This window comes from Notothenia rossii (assembly GCF_949606895.1).
Source record: "Notothenia rossii genome assembly, chromosome: 6".
NCBI lineage: Eukaryota > Metazoa > Chordata > Actinopteri > Perciformes > Nototheniidae > Notothenia > Notothenia rossii.
In genome coordinates, this window is record NC_136909.1 from 45,010,089 (window position 1) to 45,017,681 (window position 7,593).

Genomic DNA, 7,593 nt, shown 5'->3' on the forward strand with positions numbered 1-7,593 from the left:
CAGATGTGTGACGCTCTGTGAGACAGATGTGAGCCAGATGTTTGACGCTCAGTGAGACAGATGTGTGACGCTCAGTGAGACAGATGTGTGACACTCTGTGAGATGTGTGACGCTCTGTGAGACAGATGTGTGACGCTCTGTGAGACAGATGTGTGATACTCAGTGAGACAGATGTGTAGCAGATGTGTGATGCTCCGTGAGACAGATGTGTGACAGATGTGTGACGCTCTGTGAGACAGATGTGTGATGCTCAGTGAGACAGATGTGTGACGCTCAGTGATACAGATGTGTGGCACTCAGTGAGACAGATGTGTGACGCTCAGTGAGACAGATGTGTGAAGCTCAGTGAGACAGATATGTGACGCTCTGTGAGACATATGTGTGACACTCAGTGAGACAGATGTGTGACGCTCAGTGAGACAGATGTGTGACGCTCAGTGATACAGATATGTTACGCTCTGTGAGACACATGTTTGACGCTCTGTGAGATAGATGTGTGACGCTCAGTGAGACAGATATGTTACGCTCAGTGAGACAGATGTGTGATGCTCAGTGAGACAGATATGTGACGCTCTGTGAGACATATGTGTGACACTCAGTGAGACAGATGTGTGACGCTCAGTGAGACAGATGTATGACGCTCAGTGAGACAGATGTGTGACGCTCAGTGAGCCAGATGTGTGACGCTCAGTGAGACAGATGTGCGACGCTCAGTGAAACAGATGTGTGATGCTCAGTGAGACAGATGTGCGACGCTCAGTGAGACAGATGTGTGATGCTCAGTGAGACAGATGTGCGACGCTCAGTGAGACAGATGTATGACACTCAGTGAGACAGATCTGTGACGCTCTTTGCGACAGATGTGTGACGCTCAGTGAGACAGATGTGTGACGCTCAGTGAGATGGATATGTGACGCTCAGTGAGACAGATGTGTGACGCTCTGTGAGACAAATGTGTGACGCTCGGTGAGACAGATGTGTGACGCTCATTGAGACAGATGTCTGATGCTCAGTGAGACAGATGTGTGACACTCTGTGAGACAGATATGTGACGCTCAGTGAGAGAGATGTGTGACGCTCAGTGAGACAGATGTGCGACGCTCAGTGAGACAGATGTGTGATGCTCAGTGAGACAGATGTGCGACGCTCAGTGAGACAGATGTGTGATGCTCAGTGAGACAGATGTGAGACGCTCAGTGAGACAGGTGTGTGTGACACTCAGTGAGACAGATGTGTGACGCTCAGTGAGACAGATGTTTGACGCTCTGTGAGACAGATGTGTGACGCTCATTGAGACAGATATGTGACGCTCTAAGACATATGTGTGACACTCAGTGAGACAGATGTGTGACGCTCAGTGAGACAGATGTGTTACGCTCAGTGAGACAGATGTGTGATGCTCAGTGAGACAGATATGTGACGCTCTGTGAGACATATGTGTGACACTCAGTGAGACAGATGTGTGACGCTCAGTGAGACAGATGTGTGATGCTCAGTGAGACAGATGTGTGACGCTCAGTGAGACAGATGTGTGACGCTCAGTGAGACAGATGTGTGACACTCAGTGAGACAGATGTGTGACGCTCAGTGAGACAGATGTGTGACGCTCAGTGAGACGGATATGTGACGCTCAGTGAGACAGATGTGTGACGCTCAGTGAGACAGATATGTGACGCTCTGTGAGACAAATATGTGACGCTCAGTGAGACAGATGTTTGACGCTCTGTGAGACAGATGTGTGACGCTCAGTGAGACAGATATGTGACGCTCAGTGAGACAGATCTGTGACGCTCAGTGAGACAGATATGTGACGCTCAGTGAGACAGATGTGTGACGCTCAGTGAGACAGATATGTTACGCTCTGTGAGACAGATGTTTGAAGCTCTGTGACACAGATGTGTGACGCTCAGTGAGACAGATGTGTGACGCTCAGTGAGACAGATGTGTGATGCTCAGTGAGACAGATGTGTGATGCTCAGTGAGACAGATGTGTGATGCTCTGTGAGACAGAAGTGTGACACTGTGAGACAGATGTGTGACGCTCTGTGAGACAGATGTGAGCCAGATGTTTGACGCTCAGTGAGACAGATGTGTGACGCTCAGTGAGACAGATGTGTGACACTCTGTGAGATATGTGACGCTCTGTGAGACAGATGTGTGACGCTCTGTGAGACAGATGTGTGATACTCAGTGAGACAGATGTGTAGCAGATGTGTGATGCTCCGTGAGACAGATGTGTGACAGATGTGTGACGCTCTGTGAGACAGATGTGTGATGCTCAGTGAGACAGATGTGTGACGCTCAGTGATACAGATGTGTGACACTCAGTGAGACAGATGTGTGACGCTCAGTGAGACAGATGTGTGAAGCTCAGTGAGACAGATATGTGACGCTCTGTGAGACATATGTGTGACACTCAGTGAGACAGATGTGTGACGCTCAGTGAGACAGATGTGTGACGCTCAGTGATACAGATATGTTACGCTCTGTGAGACACATGTTTGACGCTCTGTGAGATAGATGTGTGACGCTCAGTGAGACAGATATGTTACGCTCAGTGAGACAGATGTGTGATGCTCAGTGAGACAGATATGTGACGCTCTGTGAGACATATGTGTGACACTCAGTGAGACAGATGTGTGACGCTCAGTGAGACAGATGTATGACGCTCAGTGAGACAGATGTGTGACGCTCAGTGAGCCAGATGTGTGACGCTCAGTGAGACAGATGTGCGACGCTCAGTGAAACAGATGTGTGATGCTCAGTGAGACAGATGTGCGACGCTCAGTGAGACAGATGTGTGATGCTCAGTGAGACAGATGTGCGACGCTCAGTGAGACAGATGTATGACACTCAGTGAGACAGATCTGTGACGCTCTTTGCGACAGATGTGTGACGCTCAGTGAGACAGATGTGTGACGCTCAGTGAGATGGATATGTGACGCTCAGTGAGACAGATGTGTGACGCTCTGTGAGACAAATGTGTGACGCTCGGTGAGACAGATGTGTGACGCTCATTGAGACAGATGTGTGATGCTCAGTGAGACAGATGTGTGACACTCTGTGAGACAGATATGTGACGCTCAGTGAGAGAGATGTGTGACGCTCAGTGAGACAGATGTGCGACGCTCAGTGAGACAGATGTGTGATGCTCAGTGAGACAGATGTGCGACGCTCAGTGAGACAGATGTGTGATGCTCAGTGAGACAGATGTGAGACGCTCAGTGAGACAGGTGTGTGTGACACTCAGTGAGACAGATGTGTGACGCTCAGTGAGACAGATGTTTGACGCTCTGTGAGACAGATGTGTGACGCTCATTGAGACAGATATGTGACGCTCTAAGACATATGTGTCACACTCAGTGAGACAGATGTGTGACGCTCAGTGAGACAGATGTGTTACGCTCAGTGAGACAGATGTGTGATGCTCAGTGAGACAGATATGTGACGCTCTGTGAGACATATGTGTGACACTCAGTGAGACAGATGTGTGACGCTCAGTGAGACAGATGTGTGATGCTCAGTGAGACAGATGTGTGACGCTCAGTGAGACAGATGTGTGACGCTCAGTGAGACAGATGTGCGACGCTCAGTGAGACAGATGTGTGATGCTCAGTGAGACAGATGTGCGACGCTCAGTGAGACAGATGTGTGATGCTCAGTGAGACAGATGTGCGATGCTCAGTGAGACAGATGTGTGACACTCAGTGAGACAGATGTGTGACGCTCTTTGCGACAGATGTGTGACGCTCAGTGAGACAGATGTGTGACGCTCAGTGAGACGGATATGTGACGCTCAGTGAGACAGATGTGTGACGCTCTGTGAGACAAATGTGTGACACTCGGTGAGACAGATGTGTGACACTCAGTGAGACAGATGTGGGATGCTCAGTGAGACAGATGTGTGACACTCAGTGAGACAGATGTGTGACGCTCAGTGAGACAGATGTGCGACGCTCAGTGATACAGATGTGTGATGCTCAGTGAGACAGATGTGCGACGCTCAGTGAGACAGATGTGTGATGCTCAGTGAGACAGATGTGCGACGCACAGTGAGACAGGTGTGTGTGACACTCAGTGAGACAGATGTGTGACACTCAGTGAGACAGATGTGTGACGCTCTGTGAGGCAGATGTGTGACGCTCAGTGAGACAGATGTGTGATGCTCAGTGGGACAGATGTGTGATGCTCTGTGAGACAGATGTGTGACACTCTGTGAGACAGATGTGAGACAGATGTGTGAATCTATGTGAGACAGATGTGTGACGCTCTGTGAGACAGATGTGTAACACCCTGTGAGACAAATGTGAAACAGATGTGTGACGCTCTGTGAGACAGATGTGTGATGCTCAGTGAGACAAATGTTTGACACTCAGTGAGACAGATATGTGATGCTCAGTGAGACAAATGTTTGATGCTGAGTGAGACAGATATGTGACGCTCAGTGAGACATATCTGTGACGCTCAGTGAGACAGATATGTGACGCTCAGTGAGACAGATGTGTGACGCTCAGTGAGACAGATATGTTACGCTCTGTGAGACAGATGTTTGACGCTCAGTGAGACAGATGTGTGACACTCAGTGAGACAGATGTGTGACGCTCAGTGGGACAGATGTGTGACGCTCAGTGAGACAGATGTGTGACGCTCAGTGAGACAGATATGTTACGCTCTGTGAGACAGATGTTTGAAGCTCTGTGAGACAGATGTGTGACGCTCAGTGAGACAGATATGTGACGCTCAGAGAGACAGATGTGTGACGCTCAGTGAGACAGATATGTGACGCTCTGTGAGACATATGTGTGACACTCAGTGAGACAGATGTGTGACGCTCAGTGAGACAGATTTTTGACGCTCTGTGAGACAGATGTGTGACGCTTAGTGAGACAGATGTTTGATGCTCAGTGAGACAGATGTGTGACGCTCAGAAAGACAGATGTGTGACGCTCTGTGAGGCAGATGTGTGATGCTCTGTGAGACAGATGTGTGACACTCTGTGAGACAGATGTGAGACAGATGTGTGAATCTCTGTGAGACAGATGTGTGACGCTCTGTGAGACAGATGTGTAACACCCTGTGAGACAAATGTGAAACAGATGTGTGACGCTCTGTGAGACAGATGTGTGATGCTCAGTGAGACAAATGTTTGACACTCAGTGAGACAGATATGTGACGCTCAGTGAGACAAATGTTTGATGCTGAGTGAGACAGATGTGCGACACTCAGTGATACAGATATGTGACGCTCAGTGAGACAGATGTTTGACGCTCTGTGAGACAGATGTGTGACGCTCAGTGAGACAGATGTGTGAAGCTCAGTGAGACAGATGTGTGACGCTCTGTGAGACAGATGTGTGACGCTCATTGAGACAGATATGTGACGCTCAGTGAGACAGATATGTGACGCTCAGTGAGACAGATGTGTGACACTCAGTGAGACAGATATGTGACGCTCAGTGAGACAGATGTGTGACACTCAGTGAGACAGATGTGTGACGCTCAGTGAGACAGATGTGTGACAGTCTGTGAGACAGATCTGTGACGCTCAGTGAGACAGATGTGTGACAGATGTGTAATGCTCAGTGAGACAAATATGTGACGCTCAGTGAGACAGATATGTGACGCTCAGTGAGACAGATATGTGACGCTCAGTGAGACAGATATGTGACACTCAGTGAGACAGATGTGTGACGCTCAGTGAGACAGATGTGTGATGCTCAGTGAGACAGATGTGTGACGCTCAGTGAGACAGATGTGTGACGCTCCGTGAGACAGATGTGCGACGCTCAGTGAGACAGATGTGTGATGCTCAGTGAGACAGATGTGCGACGCTCAGTGAGACAGATGTGTGATGCTCAGTGAGACAGATGTGCGACGCTCAGTGAGACAGATGTGTGACACTCAGTGAGACAGATGTGTGACGCTCTTTGCGACAGATGTGTGACGCTCAGTGAGACAGATGTGTGACGCTCAGTGAGACGGATATGTGACGCTCAGTGAGACAGATGTGTGACGCTCTGTGAGACAAATGTGTGACACTCGGTGAGACAGATGTCTGACACTCAGTGAGACAGATGTGTGATGCTCAGTGAGACAGATGTGTGACACTCAGTGAGACAGATGTGTGACGCTCATTGAGACAGATATGTGACGCTCTAAGACAGATGTGTGACACTCAGTGAGACAGATGTGTGACGCTCTGTGAGGCAGATGTGTGACGCTCAGTGAGACAGATGTGTGATGCTCAGTGGGACAGATGTGTGATGCTCTGTGAGACAGATGTGTGACACTCTGTGAGACAGATGTGAGACAGATGTGTGAATCTCTGTGAGACAAATGTGTGACGCTCTAAGACAGATGTGTGACACTCAGTGAGACAGATGTGTGACGCCCTGTGAGGCAGATGTGTGACGCTCAGTGAGACAGATGTGTGATGCTCAGTGGGACAGATGTGTGATGCTCTGTGAGACAGATGTGTGACACTCTGTGAGACAGATGTGAGACAGATGTGTGTATCTCTGTGAGACAGATGTGTGACGCTCTGTGAGACAGATGTGTAACACCCTGTGAGACAAATGTGAAACAGATGTGTGACGCTCTGTGAGACAGATGTGTGATGCTCAGTGAGACAAATGTTTGACACTCAGTGAGACAGATATGTGACGCTCAGTGAGACAAATGTTTGATGCTGAGTGAGACAGATGTGCGACACTCAGTGATACAGATATGTGACGCTCAGTGAGACAGATGTTTGACGCTCTGTGAGACAGATGTGTGACGCTCAGTGAGACAGATGTGTGAAGCTCAGTGAGACAGATGTGTGACGCTCTGTGAGACAGATGTGTGACGCTCATTGAGACAGATATGTGACGCTCAGTGAGACAGATATGTGACGCTCAGTGAGACAGATGTGTGACACTCAGTGAGACAGATATGTGACGCTCAGTGAGACAGATGTGTGACACTCAGTGAGACAGATGTGTGACGCTCAGTGAGACAGATGTGTGACACTCTGTGAGACAGATCTGTGACGCTCAGTGAGACAGATGTGTGACAGATGTGTAATGCTCAGTGAGACAAATATGTGACGCTCAGTGAGACAGATATGTGACGCTCAGAGACAGATATGTGACGCTCAGTGAGACAGATGTGTGACACTCAGTGAGACAGATATGTGACGCTCAGTGAGACAGATGTGTGACACTCAGTGAGACAGATGTGTGACCCTCATTGAGACAGATGTGTGAATCTCTGTGAGACAGATGTGTGACGCTCTGTGAGACAGATGTGTAACACCCTGCGAGACAAATGTGAAACAGATGTGTGACGCTCTGTGAGACAGATGTGTGATGCTCAGTGAGACAGATGTGTGACACTCAGTGAGACAGATATGTGACGCTCAGTGAGACAAATGTTTGATGCTGAGTGAGACAGATGTACGACGCTCTGTGAGACAGATATGTGACGCTCAGTGAGACAGATGTTTGACTTTCAGTGAGACAGATGTGTGACACTCAGTGAGACACATGTGTGACGCTCAGTGAGACAGATGTGTGACGCTCATTGAGACAGATATGTGACGCTCTAAGACAGA